Source organism: Myotis daubentonii, chromosome 2 (genome assembly GCF_963259705.1).
Source record: "Myotis daubentonii chromosome 2, mMyoDau2.1, whole genome shotgun sequence".
NCBI classification, from domain to species: domain Eukaryota; kingdom Metazoa; phylum Chordata; class Mammalia; order Chiroptera; family Vespertilionidae; genus Myotis; species Myotis daubentonii.
Window position 1 is genome coordinate 158,217,992 of NC_081841.1, and position 16,778 is coordinate 158,234,769.

The window sequence follows — 16,778 nt, forward strand, 5'->3', positions numbered from 1 at the left end:
CAGATAACAACTTTTGAAAAGGGCCTTACCATTTCTGACGTGTTTTCAAATAACTATGATCACAGTCCTATCCTCACACCCTTCTTTTTAAATAAATAGAAAAGTTATCTGTATTAGCCCCATTTTACATTTGAGAATATGGAGGTTCCAATTGACTAATCCAACATCCCTCAGCTAGTAAGTAATATAGTCAAAACTAGAAATCAAATTTCCTGATTGTTCTCATGACTCCAAATCATCTGAAGATTAGCAAATCTCAAATCTACAGCCACCATAGCAATGAAATACTTCTCATGGATAGTCATGCCAATTTCTTTTTGAAATAACTTAATTATATTTTTGTGAGAAACAATTCCCAAAAATTACACTTGTGGATAAAGATTTCAAAATTGAGTTTTTGTATATGTATTGAGAATGAAATTTTCTTGCTAACCTAACAATAGTGATTCAGAGAAGACAAAAATATATCGGTTGACTCAACACAGTCACAACTGCTTTACTCATCACAGCCATGCCTCTGAGATCTGAAAACATTCATTTCAACATCTGACAGCATATTAACAATCTCAATATTGTGGGCTCCTGTTCAGTTTGCTATGGGCAAGAGACCATGCCTTTCAACAAGCTGGTGGATCGATTGGTCTTCCGTAGAATCTTGGTTTAAGACTCTTCAAGGCACTGATTTATGCACAATTGATCTGATCAACCATGCAGTCAATGTGATTTATTAGCTAAGATGGCCAAAACCCTTTTCTCTCTCTCTCTCTTTTTTTTCACGCAGTAGTAATTCACCTTATTAGAGGAGGAATCATTATAGGAAGCTACTGAGAAATAAGAAGATGAACCTTCTGACCTGACTCCTTATTTCCCTCTGCCTATGGATGTACCGTACAGGAATAGCCAGACACTAAGACTAGAGGTGCTATGCACACATGTGGAAGCCAGTGCACTCACACTGTGGCTAGAGATGGATGGGGTAGGTTAAAGGGGATTTTACTATTCCTTCACTCTGAAACATTTCCAGACAGTAAGATTGCTCATTTAGTTCATAGCACATATTTTTTTCTTTATTTAACCACAGTAAGACGAATGACTTGTATTACTTTGTAATTATGGTGTTTAAACATACGAACAACAATGTGTATAGCAAGATTTGGCAACCTACAGTGTATAAATGGATGCATGTGCTCACACTCACACACACTTACACTCCAAACGTTACAAAAGATCCAATTCCGAACACCCTAAACATACTCACTTATGGGCAAACACTTGTACTTTCTATACTATCGGGGGAAATATCTATAGCATTTCTATAGTATAAGCACTCCTTTCCTATTTTTAAGGTCTATCTTTCAGCCAGGTTCTTTATCCTAAGTTTCTACTGTCAACTCCTTAAAATGCATTAACAGCTAAGGGAAGAAATGTAGCAGACTAAGGTCTGGTCAATCCATGCAATAGTTCTACTTTAGAATATTCACTCAAGACCTCCTCTTCTTTCCCTTTAATCTGCTCCTGGGAGCTCAAAGCCAGGAACCTTAACTCTAATGGTCTCAGCCATACATTTCCCCTTGACTTAATAGAAATTCCACACTTCTCAGTAACTTCAGGGAATGCTGCCTGCTAATTGCTACCCCCACTCCCTTCCTTATCCTTGGCCACTTCCCTGCCTGCACCCCACCCACACTATGGAGGCAATAAATGAGTATGCAATATTCTACAACTAACGATTTGACAAGCGCACATTAAAATGATTATGCATACAAAAATGTTGAGGGGTAGTGCATTATTTCACCCTACATGTGCTATATAAATTATGAATAGCTTTGATTAAAAGTCCAGATTAATTAAGCCCGGTTGTGTAATTTCTGTTCAGAAGTATACTGTGAGCTATACCTTTGATTTACTCTGAAAAATGATTCCTTTACAATATGCTGAATGAATACACAATTTTTAAGCTGAGCATTATTTCAGTAAGACAAGCCTTAAAATATAACAAAGAACAAGATAATCTGCAAAATATATGAATGTTTTTATAACTCTCCCAAGAGGCACAGCACCACCTGTCCTTATTACTAAATCAGCAGTGTCAAACCGCCAACAAGTTTAACGACTGAACTGGTTCAAAAGAAATACAATGTGTGTTTACTTGTATATTTACAAGTGAATGTATTGCTGTGATGTGTGTGTTTGTATATTTGTAATAACATATTTCAAACTTTTACTGAAAAGATCTTAGCTGAAAATTTTGCAGTGTAAGAACCATATCAACAAGGAAAAATAAAATCTGGGATCTAGAGTTCTTATTCTTATGAGTTTTTTGCTGTTAACTAAACTTTGTATTTAATCTTCCCTATTAATGCAAGTAGCTTCTTCTGATTTATATTTTTGCTTCAAAACTTTGGCTGAATTAGTATTTTGATAATTACCTGTTAAGAAAGTTAAAACTCCGTGTTTATAGTACATTTTAAAATTTAAGTTATAACTTATATTACATTTGGTACAATATACTAATAGAATTAATAAAATTAATTTTATTTATATGTAAATCTAATTTTCCAAATAAAACTTTGCCTATATTATTAATAGCTTAAAAGAATCTTTCCTTTTAGTTAATTGTATTTTCTTTGCACCAGTTTTATAAATAGAATGAGACACTCCAGGGAAAATATTGAGCTGGTAGTTAGTGGTTTTTGGGTTGTTGAAATCATTCACTTTTTGGACTTGTGAACCACAAAGCCCCCACAGCTCAGCAAATCCCAGCGTGGCACATGCCCTGTCATGTCTTATTGCTTTAACATAGTCCTCACATTCTAGCCTCCCAATGCCGCTAAACGGCTCAATGTTGAAGAGTATAGCAACAACTTACATCATAATATGTGGAATACAATCCTGCCAGTAAGCACACGCTGTTACTCTTTAAAGAATACACATTTATCTTCACTTGGGACCACTGGGGATGCATATTTTAGTTTGAGACCCAAAACGTTCTTAGAATGTCGTCTCATGTAATTTTGTCCCAAAAAGAATATATAGTCTAGCAAAACTCCCAGTGGGCTTTTGCATTGGTTTAAACAGTGAGTGTACAATGTGCAGTTAAACTACACATCTACATGGCCAGAGTGCCAATGAGCATGTTTCACCAGACATTCCTGGAAGCTGTCTGGCCAATAGGAGTGGTTTGAAATGGTTCCCTAATCACTGTTGAAACCACTGATAGTACTGTCTGTCCACACTATGACAGACAAAAGCTGAAACGTATTAAACATAGCCATCCATCATCCTGCAGATGGAAAGCAGGAGCCAGGGAGTTCGGAGGCAGTGACTACCCGCTGCTTAACAAAGGCTGGAGTCCTGACAGTTCAGTCCCTTCCTAGCTCCTCACCACCGCCGCTCCATCTAAGATGAATGAGTGTAATCAGTGAGGGAGAAAGCCTGCTGAGGACCTAAAACTCAAACATTGTTACATTTAAAGTGCTGCTTTTTTTTTTCCTCATCAAAATTGTTGCTTAAACAGTTTTCTCCAAATATAAGGAGGTGGGGGAAGTAAATGAATGAATGAATAAATGAATGCACTGCAGATTCCAGAAGCAGATTCTTTTAAAAATACTGCATTGCTATGGCACTAAGCTTGGAGAGCTAGCTTTGAAATAAAGCTATAATACTAACTCTGAGGAAGTTTTTTCTTTTAAGTCAATTAAGGGTAAGTTTACATTGTTTGAAGCAACTTAATAGTGATGTTCTTTTGAATGCCCAGGGGATTATTGTTTCTAAATACGCACCAAATAGAAATGAAATGCTATTTGCTAAAGTTCAATTCATTTTGCATACTTGTTTCTAATAAGGACATATGAGTCACAAAATAGCCAAAGGGAGGGAAAACCCCTCAACTGCTAACAGCACATTAACAAAGTCTAGAAAGGAAAGACACTTTTCTTTGGGTTGCAGCCTTGTCATTTCCAATTTTCTGCTCTTTGGACATGCTTGTATTCAAATTCTGGAACATCCATTCAGCATATCAATCCTAATTAGACAATCTGGGTCTGGAAAGGATGAGAGCTGGGTCATTTGCATAATTTAATCATAAATACTCAGTGATACATATTTCCAAATGCATTTGTACAATTATCTTTTCATCCTTGGGGCAATGGTATTAATATGATTAGGCAATATTTCTGGAAGAAAACAGACAAGTATGCACTCTTTTTAACTGCAGCTTAGGGCGATATGAAAAATTAATTAATTTCTGAGGAAAATCAATTTCTCTACGTGACCACATTAGACACTGCTAAACCAAGACTCAGAAACCTCTCTCAATCACTACATTTTATCAGGCCCTTCTAAATTCTGATTGGTATGTGAACTATTCAGTAGAAAAACTAGCAGTGTATCCAAAAGCATCTTAAATTTTGAAGAGATCTTTCAGTCTACTTTTCATTTCGGATATGCCACCCTGCTTTACTTTAATGCATTGTTATTTAACCAGTCAATGAGAAGCCTGTGCCTTTCGTGTGAACTCATCTTGAGTGATCTTTTATTAATGTACATTAACCAATTTCAAGGACAATAGGATAAGGTTACTTTTAAAATGCTTTCTCAAGAAATGGATTTATATTCATCTAAAATAATCTTAGTTCACACTAGACTGTTTATGAAAAAATTAGATAAGCCAACTTGCCCCAAAGAGTACCACTGTTATAAGAAAAACACTGTAACATACTTAGTAGAGATATAAGAACCCAGGTGGCTAATCTGATTTTTTTAAATGAGATTTGGCTTTGTATGTTGGTTAGTACAAAAGATAGTAGTCATATTTGTGAGTTTCAATGCACTATTCTATTCTTTTCAATCAAATGAAAAAGTAGAAATTACTGCATGCAAATATTCAATATTCATTTAATTTGCATAAAGGTGCTCGAACAATTTTTTTACTCTAACAAGCTCATTTTTCATGCGTTTTGTCTTTCATCCTAATCTAGCATCTGTCATTCCTTTTTGAAGTTATTATCGGCCCAATTCCCTCTTGGACATGGTTGCTGGGTGACCGGTATCTTAGCACCCACTTTGACAGGAACAGATGTGAATCTGATCAAGAGATTTCCCAAGAGTACCTGAAATCACAAACAACTTTTGTGAAAAACAAACAGCATCCCTGTCATGGGCCCTTATTTAACCCACACCCCAAAAGAAAGAGTAAAGCTATTTTCTCCATTTTCATTTTATTTCCTGAACCTGAAATAAAATACTTTAAGAAAAATAAATTATATTTTCACACTGTTGAATTTGGGAGATTAGTTTAATATCAACAGTTCAAAAATCTAGTTTGTTTTCTTTTGGCTCAGTGTTTACAGGTAAATCTCATAATAAAGTGTATCTATTTCATGCACAATTTCACTAGACTTGCTACAAAAAAAAGAGGATTATTATGAGGATAATTTAGATGATAAAGATATTTAAGAAGATTAAATTTAGTTTAGTGTCTGAAGGCTTCCTTTGTTAAATATGATGTAGAATTCTGTGCAATGTTAAGGGTTATTCTACTTATAAATTTATCTAAAATATAAAAGTTTTATTTCTTCTTTCATGCATTCTACAGCAAGATGTTTTAAGGTGATTTTTTCAGTTCATGTGGAATACCATCAATCATTATTAGAAATAGAGCTGCAAAGTGTCACCAGAAGACAAAAGAGGTCATAGACACTTCATGTTATCACCATCACAAAAGTCAAAATAGGTTGCCTTTCCTGCACTAGTCTTTTTAAGAACAGCATTATGTGGTTGAGTCATGTGACCTAACTCTTTTCCTTCCTCCATCACAGTCAGAGAAAATGAAGAGCAATAGCCATTTAGACCACCATGAAACTAGTTGAGGCAAACTTGCAATTAAGTGAAATACTTAAACAAATATTGGTGTTTTATAAATACGGCATCAAGGTGATTGTAGGACACATCCAAATAATTTATTTAATGTTGAACTTCATTCAACTAATAAGTGTCAAAGCAAGGTAGAAAATGTCAATGCTTTTTTTCTACTCCAAATAATTGATTTATTATAACCATCTTATTAAGAACTTTAATGTTTGTTATTTCTAGGGAAATAACCAATTATCCAAATGGTTTCATCCATGTTAAGTGAAAAATGAAGCGAAAAGTCTTTGAAATTCTTTCTAATTTTAAATTGGGAAAAGAACTTGCTAACCCCGATTCCAAAATTCAAGTATGGAATTATTTAACCATCATAATTTTTTTAAATGTATTTTTATTTTTTTCAGAGAGGAAGTGAGATAGAAACATCATTGATTGGTTGCCTCCTGTACACCCCCTACTGGGTATGAAGCCCACAAACTGGGCATGTGCCCTGACCAGGAATTGAACCAAGACTTCCTGGTACATAGGTCAATGCTCAATCATTGAGCCACACTGGCCAGGCTAACCATCTTAATTTTAACAGCATATATTTGAGTGGGGGTGTATATGCATGAGTGTTGCTTTATCCTTTGTGAAGTGTTTTTGTATATGTAAGATTGAAAGCAAGTCATTGTATATGGAAAACTAGGTTCTGTAATTTAATGGTGGTCTTTTAATACCTTCAGTTGTAAACAAAAAGATATTATAACTCTACCCATTTATATTTATTCACTCATGTATAAATATGATATGACATTTTGACATTCCAGAAATTAACCACACTATTACATACATAAATTCCTCTTTATTGTGAAGATATGATTAACTTCAGTTTTCCAACTTAGGCCAGTCCACATAACTAAAGTGAATCCAACTAAAATAAAAATGGCTTTTGTGTATCCAATTTATCAATGACCACCTTCATTTGTTACTATTAGCGGCAAAAAAGGAACATTCTAAAACCCTTTCAGGTGGTCTACCTAAAATAAAGTGAGAAATATAACCATTTAAAATGTTGAAAGAAAAGAAAAATTAAATATGTTCACATAAAAATCTTTATTCTGAAATGTTATCACAGGAACAATACCTCAAAAAAAAGTTTCTTTCCACATTTGGGCTGATTTTTCAGGGGAGAGAACTTAATTTTTAAAAGTACAAATTCAATATTTTACTGTGCAATTGCACAAATGTATGTTTAAACTTCTTTCCTCTAGGATGCAGATTTAAAAAGTGAGTTATTTTGTTTTTAAAAAGTGACATCTTAATGACATCTGAAAACCTGAAGAGCTACAAAATTTTTATGGCACTTTGGTTTAACCGTAAAATGTCATTCATGAATACTATATTTTTTTAATTTCTTAAGAATATCTACTTGCAAAATTTGGTAGCCAAACAGGTGTTAACAGAAAGAAAAATCAAATTTGACCCAGAAGTTTCCAATATTAACGTTTGAATTGGGATCGGTTCATTCCTTTCCCAAGGGGTAACTTGTATAAATGTGATTCTATGGTTTCATAAAAGCAGGTCAAGTTTCTATCCCTGGGGGTCTTTTGGCAATTTGAAGCATGGAAGCACTCTTCCCGGCTACAAGTTCAAATCTGCATGGACTGTCAATGGTGTGAAGAAAAAAATCAGTGAACAGCAGACATATATTCGTCTTTGATTATAAGGCGCACTTGTCAGAGGGTTCTTAGAGAGTCAGAATAAAGGTGTCAGAGCTCACAAGCCATAATATGGTTTGAAACCATTGTTAGTCACTTGTATTTTTTTCCTTTTAAAATGTGTGCATAGAAGTTGATGCAAAAAGTAATGTGAAATATGCTTGTTTTTACTAGATATATAAATGCAAAGATGAACTTCCTACCAAATATATTTCACATTAAATATATATAGTATTTTCTATTCTACATGCTTTAAATGAGCTTTGAAACTTTTCAGTAATTACTGTTTCATAAGCTTCTTTCTACTTTGAAAAAAAAATGCACACATGCCTGTACTTTTATCAATGATGTAATGACTTGACAAATGCCATGAAATGATTGAGAAAGTAATTGATTTCAATTTAACTGGACCTCTACCAGGTGTTTTCAAAGACAATTACAGTCCACTACAAGAAGTGGTAATACACATCTCCTTATGTAGACCTGCAGATTAACCCATTGACCTCATTCCTAGCTCATCTCATTGATGGTGAAGCTTTTAGAAGAGCAATCTTTTTTTTAGGTTATGAAATTGTTTTCCTATCATTTATCCACTGATTTTAAAAGATATGCTTGCTCTAAAGTGCAAGCAGCAATGAAATAAACCACTAACAGAAATGGAGCAATGACACCTAGCACATTAAATGTCATTCAATAATGTACAGCTTTTAGTACCTGATAGTTTAATATCTATTTCACACAAATAAAATAATTTTCAGATATAAGTATTTTTCATAGAGAATTAAAAGTATATTTTAGTTATTGTAAAAATAAAGGTCTAGGAAAATGTTGAAATGTTTACATCACTGTCCTATTAACCTTAGAACATTGTATATTATAATTACATTTTATGATATTTAAGTATAAATTACTTCTTTTACCATAAAACTTATTTTAAATATATTTTACATTGTCAATCAGTCAAATAGAACCTGATTTCTGTGTTAGTGTATATTTCAATGAATTACAGAAAGCAAATTTAAAGTCAATTTTATTGGTAAGTTATTTTCCCACAGCCAGCCCTAAGTCCTACAAACCTACATGAGTGTGAGAATATGTGTGTGTGTCTGTGTGCGTGTGAGTGTGTGTATACATATGCATATATACATATATAGAGGCCTTTCTAACAAAGATATAATTATTGAAGCATACATACATAGAGTGCAAATGGACTAAAATCAATATAAACAAAAATAGCCACCAAAAAATATGTAAAAATACTGATATTTTACACTTGGTGCACACACAAGAACACCCATCCTAGTATAAAATGTGTGACAATTAAAAGTGCTGCAAGTTATTAAGTTAAACTCCAGAGGCACTATTAAACTAAAAACTGACTAAAGAAATAAGTACCTTTCCAAGAATTAAGCTAAAAAAACTATATTTTAAATATAAATAGGAATTATTACTATTGAATATATCAATATATTTCAGCAGAGCTGTGATAGGTTCGAATATTTGCTACACCTTCAGAGATTTGCTTGGTTCATAACTAAACAAAATGTCTCTAAGATGTAAGGCTATGAATAGGCAGCAATTCACTGTTGCTATTAATAAAATTCCATAATATAATTAGTTTAAGATTTTAACAACTTAATTCACCTGTTTGATACATGAATATAATAAACCATTTGTTAATTAACATATTCTAGGGCTTTTTTTTATTACCTTTACTTAAGAAATAACTAGTATTCCTTAAACTGAATAAGCAGGTATTTACTATAAGTGCTACTAAATGTTTCCATAAAATAATTCCTTTCCAGCTAGTACTCTTTCTTTTCCCTTGAAGAAAAGTCCTATTTTCCTATTGTGACTGATAGGATAGTCTGATTATTTAGAAACATTTGATACCATACAAATTTAAAGATGTGACACTGTCACTTTTCAATATTTTGTTTACCTCTTCATTTATTTTAAGGAAAGGAAAACATTCCTCAATTCTTCAATGTTATTAATCCAAAATATTTGATCTATTTTGTTGCCTACTTCAATATTGCTTTGTGAAAATCATGCTTCAAAAACATATCCAATTTTGTGTCAAACATGTACACTACCTTCAAAATCCACTGCAAGATCATTACATGTCTGCTTATAGTTAAATTAAATTTATATTCTTCAAATCACAGTAATTAATTTTGACTTCCCCCATTACATACTCAATGCATCCCAGATATTGTGCTAATCTTATTTAATAATATGTTTTATATGCTTCAGTTAAGCTCTTTTTGTTTTTTAATTATTACTCTCTAAAACTTTTTTTAAAACAATGGGCTATTCAGTGTGTTGCTGTGCTGCATTGTTTTAGACACTTCAATAAACCTATAAGAACAAAATATAAGAGCATTTAAATAATGACATAGTGAGTTTTCCAGTTTAGTAAGTTATCTTTGACAACTTTCACTCAAGTCACGTACATTAAAATGTGCAAAAGAATCCCAGCTTGATCTCCTGGATCAAATCCAACCTAATTTGACTCAGAAAAGCAACAGTGCCACACCTTTAACAAATTCAATCCTTGGCCATTTCAATATCCAACTTAGAAAAATCTACGTAAGAATTTTTTAATAAATGAATTAGAATCCTGTTATCATATAATCCAAATCAGAATACACAAGAAATATAAAATGCACTTGGTTTAAGTTTCCTGAATATGGATTAAGTGGTGATACGGGTCATTTTCTATATGTGATTATATTATATGTTATATGACATTTATCTGCTATTTTATTCCACTAATTTTAGTTCTATCATTAATTTGGGGGGAAAAATGAGCTTTCATTGATTGCCTAATTGACTAATTTATACCAGATAGAAAAGTCCGTTCATAGTCATTTGCACATTTAAATATAAAGTGAATCATGAATAAGAAATAGTAGACACAGTCTTAAAAGTCTCAAAACCTCTCAAAGTAAATAGGTGCATCAACATGAAGTGACCCATAATTAATCTAATAATAACTGATTATTAGGCCATATATAAACATTCTACCTTTAGTGTTCTTGTTTTACAAAGAAATGATTTGGTAAACTACACTATTCTAATAAAAGTGTTTTTTCTCTTGTGACATATACTAAAAAACAAATAGCAGCAATTAAAAGTTATTTTAAATGACAGCTATGTAGCAAAAACCTACTTTTGACTGGAATTTGAGCACAAGGTAGGCTCACAGAGCCTCTGATATTCCTGAGATGTATATATGCAAATCAGAGCCTTTGATATTACACTTATCTGAACTCTAGAGGTGGGCTTTTAATGCAAGGTTTTCTTTATTAAAAATAAATTATTGACCATTACAAATATAATGGAAAAGAGGCTCTTAATGAACGGAAAGCCTGAAATGTAAATATACTTGTATTGTCAGCTAAAATTTTTATGCTGCAGCATTTAGACAAGGACGTATATGTATGTATTAATATGTGTGTGTGTGTGTGTGTGTGTGTGTGTATATATATATATATATATATATATATATATATAACCAATCGCAATGCAGTAACTCAGTAGTTAAGAGAATGGCACATCTGGCACTTGCTAAGGTCATTCTATTCTTGTAACAGTTCACACATAAAATAATATATTTTATCTTAATTACATACTTAAATACCTAAAACTTAATATCAATTTTTTACATTTCCTGTCATTCAAAGGTACATAACTTGATATAACTTGTTTGTGTGTGAACAATCTAAAAATGAAATCTTTGAGAGATAAAATTTAGGCAACATTTAACTTTTTTGGTGAACCAACTAACAAACACCTTAAAATCAAAATGTTTAGTGAAATCTGTTAGACTTACCTGTACCTATTTAGAAGGCACACTTTAAATGAATTTCTTCAGGCAAAGATTCAAAGTGACAGTTTACAACCTGTGAGAGTTTCATTTCTTACATTTCTTACTATATTTTGTTATACCTGTGTTCTATGTTTCTAATACAATGCAACTTAAATTATTATTCCATTTGATTAACAAAGGCAACTCTGAAACAACCTTGTAGAATAATTTGAAAAGATAAAATAATACTACTTGATAGGTAAAATGCAAATTCTTACTAAAATAACAACTACTTAGTTCCACACTAAGCTCATTTACAAATGCTACTTACATTTCGAAAACAAAACATCAAATGAAAAACAATAAAGCATATTATGTTTTCCTATGCGGGTGAATCACACATGGTAAATCAGCAAAGAGAAGAGTGATTTATGCTCAAATCCAGCCAAGACTTTAATCAATATTGGATGTCACATCTCAGGAGGTTGGGGGAGGTAGTGAGGCAAAAAGAGTGGCTAATACTGGCCTCAATAGTTTATATGCAACTTCTGTGAAGTGTAGTACATTAAACAAAAAATAACAGCAGATTTGGACTTAAAAAAAATGAAGAGTTAAAATTGTGTATTAAATGCAAATACAAAAAATTTGTAGTGGGATTCTTTCGAAAAGCTTGTCATCTAGTTTATTCTACAAAAATATTTGAAGCATCACAAAATAAATTATCATAGGTGCAAATTACAGTGTGTCTCAGAGCATTAGCTAGTAATCTGTGGAGTTCAAAAGTAAACCATCTTCTATGTTCACTTTTCATAATAATAACTATAATATTACTGGAGATTAACTCCAAGAAAAACAACAGTTTTGAAAGACATTATCCAAATAACTCAAGAATTTGTATTTTGTAATATAATTTGACTGAACAATGTAAGTCCTAAGTTATAATATGCTTAGATTTATATACTAGTTATTAAATTATAATTTCATAACATTTTTTATGTATACAGAAATAAGTGGTGGAACCAAACAAACTTTTATGTTTAGGCCTTAGTCTTCTAGTTATGCTATATTCTTTTTGAAATGTTATAAAAAGAAACATTAGGCTTTATAGGAGCCATTAATCAACTGTAATACAAAAACTTCAAAAGCACAGTCTCTCTTCATTTGAAGTAATTTTTAAATTTATCTGTGCCAAGTAATATAATTATCTGTTAGAAGTAAATCTGTATTTGTGTTGAAACTTTCTATGTGAATGCATAAGTTTGTAAGTGCATGGCACTGAAAAGTATGCAACGGGGTAAGTGTTAAATATAGACTGGTTCCATGTGCCATCTTTATTAAAATTACTGATTAAAAAGATAGAGCCAAGAATTAGAAAACATTTTATACTTCTTATATTAAAACTGCATCTATATATTACTACTTAACTAAAAAAGACTTGCAAAGTCTTTGGATTTGCAGTCTATGAATGGTATTAACTTTTAAGACAAAAGAATGCTGTTTGTGAACATATGTTATATGCATATAGAATATCTGATAAAACTAACTGAGATCTATTCAAGTTTAAAACTCTACAAATCTAGGGCTACATAGTACCAGAATCGCAATCTGCTTTGAAAGATCCTGAGACAAAATCATCTTCTGGCGGTACTAAAAAAATAAAATAAAATAACTATTTTAGATAACATAAAGAAGATTCACTTCTGAAAACCTGAAGTCACAGAAAAATTGCATCCTAACCCAAAACTATAAATAAGAGACTGACTTCTACAGAGACATGACCATGTACATAATTTCTTTTTTTGCTGCTGTTTAATGCTTACCAGTTAATTAAGTGACCTCTGTGGCAACAGTCAAGTTCATGCAACTAGTGTTTAGTTTAAAAATAATAATTGAAGGAAGCTGATCAAGGTCAGACTTGGTCCTCTGACAACTTTTAAATATATTTCCCTCTATTTTCTTTCATGTTTTGAGACCCTTACTCCTGGCTTTACTATCAAGCAGGTGATAGTCTCTGTTTCATCCCCTTGTGGTAATGACAGAAGTCTCCAACATTTATTCTCATTTTCATAGACAGCGTACTGATGCAATAGCCCCAAGCAAATTAAACCCATCCTAAGGTCTGTTACTAACTTACTGAGCCACTTTGAGTAAGTTTTTGAACCTTTCTTTTCTTTAACATAATTTTGGCTCCTCAGATTCCCTGGAATCTGAATGCTCTCGAGACACATAATTAGATAATGTTCTATAAAAAGCTGAAAGTGCTAAAATTTAATGTTTTTTATACACTATGCATATACTGTTTTATAGAGTTTGATTTTTCCTACAATTTCTCTTATCCTCTGCATAAATTATTCCTTTAGTTTCTTAAGTAGCCAGAGAAAGAAACCAGAATGGAAGAAATCAATATATTTAAGTGAATGAAAAAAGATCTTAATAACAAAGGCATAAACTGGACTTGAATGGAAAAAAAAAAGTAATTTTAGTTTTTAAAATTCAAGATGCCAAATATTTCAGGTATTACTTTTAAAGTTAAGAAATAAGACAATAGCACTTGTAATTATCGTGTAAAATAATAATGCATTGCACTATAAACAGTATATTTTGGTGAAAGAGAGTTCAATGATAAGTTTTCTTTTTCCTTAGTCATTGGTAGGGTTAGCAAAACCTAGGTAGATATCTGTAATTACACATCTTCGAAGGTTAACGGGTTTCAGCAACTACTGTAGTTGATAAAAGATCAAAATGCAGTAGTAAGTCCACAAACTTACCAGGTATCATTTAAAATAACCTGAAAGAGAGTTTTAGAATAACATATTGAATTGAAAGACCAGGTGATTGAAATATATTAGAGTATTAATAATATATTTTTGAAGGGATAAACAGTTCTACTGGAGTTAACTTATCTTGGCTGTAAAAGTCCAGGGAGCAATTTTTAACCTCAGAAAAAAAAATCCCACTAAGAAATGTTGCCAATAACTTTAAGAATATTCCCCATTCATGTGGAGAGGACTTCAATTTCAAAGTCTAAGCAAAAATTTCAGAAACACACACACAACGACAAGGGAATAACTGTAAGAGGTGTAACACTACCTGCTTTACATTGATTATAACACTGCAGTCATTGAAGGAAGTTTTCTCTAGCAATTTTTTTGTGTTATGTGAAATGGCCATTAATTATCTAGTACAGTGCATGCTGTAAGAAAGACACAAAGAGGGATTCCAGAGCACAGTGATTCGATTACTAAAGAGAAAAACAGTAGGCGCTTCACAATTTACTGGATAGAATAGACAATTTATAACAATCATATCTTAACTGGCTTCAAATTTCAGCTAGCATTCTGTATAACAACTCTGGAACAATTTTCTGCCCTGATTCTAAAAGTTGTAACAAAGGATTTTTGGCAAATGTGTTATCTTCTGTACGTCCAAGGACTCCAATTATCTCCGTAAATGACGTTTAGTGATCAAGATCCCCCCTCAATCTTTACTGCCACCTGTCCATACTCTTGGATACGCGCACGTCAGTAAACACGTGCGCGCGCTCTGAGCATTCGCCCCAGAATAGTTGAAATAAAGGTTCAAAAACACAGACACACATCCATTCCCCCCCCCCCCCACACACACACACACACACGCAAATAATGGTAAGTAAACTCGAAAAGTTTCTGGCTAGGTTAGGATGGGACGTTTGTTGAGTCGGAGTTGATCTTTTTTGTCTTATAGCCTTGGGGGCACTAGCCAGGAGTCTTCTTTTTTCTACCAAGAAAGAGTTGGCTTTTCCACCTCGGTTTCGTGCTGGTCGCGTCCTACCCCTCTCTCCTTCCCACCTCAGTTTCCCTAGTCCTACAAGGGGCACACACCCTAAAAGAGGAAAGCTCCGTTCCTTCTCCCGGTCTTTAAACTTATTGGGAGGACATGGAAGTCTAATCTGCGCGGAGTTCTCACGCTCCCGCTTCTGGTCTCCAACTTTCCCTGCTCGCTTTCTCCTGACAACTGAACTTTCCGCTCCGCAGCGAACCGTGGGGACAAAGAGAACTGTGAAAGCGGGTGAAATGGCCATTTCTACCCCGAAACTGACAAGTTACCCCACTCCCGCCCCCTCTGGGTAGATCCTCCCCCAGTGAGCGTTCATTAGCATAAAACTGGTCTGGCCGGGCTCCCGGTCCTCTGGCCTCCAGGATTCGCGCGCTTTGCTGGGATGGGGAAGCCACCACTCGGGCTCCAGTACAGGGATCCAAAGAGCATCCCAGCGCAAAGCCTGCACCTGCTCATCCGTGAGCTACTAACCTTAAATTTAAGAGAGAGAAAAGAAAACAGAGAAGACAGAAGAGAGAAGAGAAGAGAAGAGAAGAGAAGAGAAGAGAAGAGAAGAGAAGAGAGAGAAGAGAAGAGAAGAGAAGAGAAAAAAGAAAAGAAAAGAAAAGAAAAAAGAAAAGAAAAAAGAAAAGAAAAGAAAAGAAAAGAAAAGAAAAGAAAAGAAAAGAAAAGAAAAGAAAAGAGAAGAAAAGGAAAGAAAAGAAAAGAAAGGGCAGTTTGTTGAGAAAGAGAGAGCGAGCGAGGGAGAGAGTGAGAGCTGTGGTCTTCCTTGCCCAGGTCTCCAGTTCAGCTTCCCAGAGTCACAAGCCTCGGATCACCTCCCCTTACAGAAGAAAACCTGCCGGCCCCCTTGCATCTGCCCCGGGGCAAACGTATTATCTGCTTTGCACACGCACAGGCTCACACGCGGACACTCGCACACATGCGCGCACACACAGACCCCTCCCCTCGGCAGGCTTCCCTTCAGGGTTTGGGGCTGAACTCGCAGCGGGTCCCCCGGGATTGCCCGGGGCCCATGGCCTCTGCGGTCCTTCCCCTCCCGACCTCCAAGTGGCCCACTCCCGAGACGACCTTTCCGGCCCCTCACCCAAAGCGTGTCCTCCTGCTTCCCGAGCCCTGCCTGGCAGGGTCACGACCTCCCCGCCCCCCGGACACCACTCGGTGCCGCAGACAAGCCCCGCCGGTGTCCCTGGGCTCCCGGTGGAGCCCGGGTCCGAGGGAGCGCGCACAAGGGCAGCGCGCTGAAAGGGGACCACGGACGCTGGGGCGGCCCGGGGAGGGACTGTGACTCCTGGAAAGGCACCGTCCTCCTCCCTCCCCTCCCCTCCGCCCCCAGGCTTGGGGTTCCCGCGTACCCCAGCAGCCAAGTCCCTGTGGGCAGGCGAACAAGGGGCGGACCGGGCGGGAAGAACGAGATCTGGGCTGGGCGAGGTGGCAACTTCTCTGAGGGTCGGGAGCGGCCGGTCAGCCCCGAGGACAGGGCACGGAGGGCCGCACTCCCCGGGGCGCGCGGCATCTGGAAAGGAGCCGGGGCAGGGTAAGGAGGAGGGTGGGAAGGGACCCCGGGTGGCGGAGGCTCC

General features: G+C 35.1%; 1 protein-coding gene and 1 pseudogene across 2 annotated transcripts in view; both read right to left on the bottom strand.

Annotated features, from left to right (window-relative positions):
• LOC132225907 (small ribosomal subunit protein eS6-like) overlaps nucleotides 1-15,442 on the bottom strand; it is a 63,226-nt pseudogene extending 47,784 nt beyond the window's left edge.
• DACH1 (dachshund family transcription factor 1) overlaps nucleotides 1-16,778 on the bottom strand; it is a 446,835-nt gene that overhangs the window by 428,737 nt on the left and 1,320 nt on the right. The window lies entirely within an intron of this gene.